Below are 492 nucleotides of genomic sequence, written 5' to 3'. Positions count from 1 at the left end.
GCCTCACACACACAGATTTTTCCTTTCCAGTACACACGGGAGAGTTCTACAGTCCTCCAGTTCGAGCGCCCAGGCTCCCGGTCTGTCTTGATCGTATTCCTAAGCATGTCGAGCAACGTCTCAAGTTCCTCGCTGACGGCGGCACCTTATGTCGCCCGCAACTAGGCCACGGTGGCGGCTGAAGCGGCTGTGAGACCCAAAGCCGTCTCGCCTTCCGAGCAGGCATGTAAACCTGTTTTTTCCCCTCCGTTTTTTCGAGGCGAGGGTGGCGAATGGCCAGCTTCCGTGATTTGTCTTCTACCCCCTGGCCTCCCACGCGGCTGGGAGACAACTCGGTAACCTTATCCTGCTGTTAAGGAACCTTCCAAGTCCATTACGGGCCATGAAAGGCAGAGGAGTCGGACGCAGCAGAGGTCTCCGTTACAGGAGGTGGCCCGGAGCCATTTACCAAATCGTTCATCTCGGAGCTGGGCGATTAGCCTTACCCGGACG

The sequence above is a fragment of the Gekko japonicus genome, unplaced genomic scaffold, assembly GCF_001447785.1.
Source record: "Gekko japonicus isolate JY-2015 unplaced genomic scaffold, Gekko_japonicus_V1.1 scaffold1436, whole genome shotgun sequence".
NCBI classification, from domain to species: domain Eukaryota; kingdom Metazoa; phylum Chordata; class Lepidosauria; order Squamata; family Gekkonidae; genus Gekko; species Gekko japonicus.
This window is presented reverse-complemented; position numbering follows the sequence as displayed.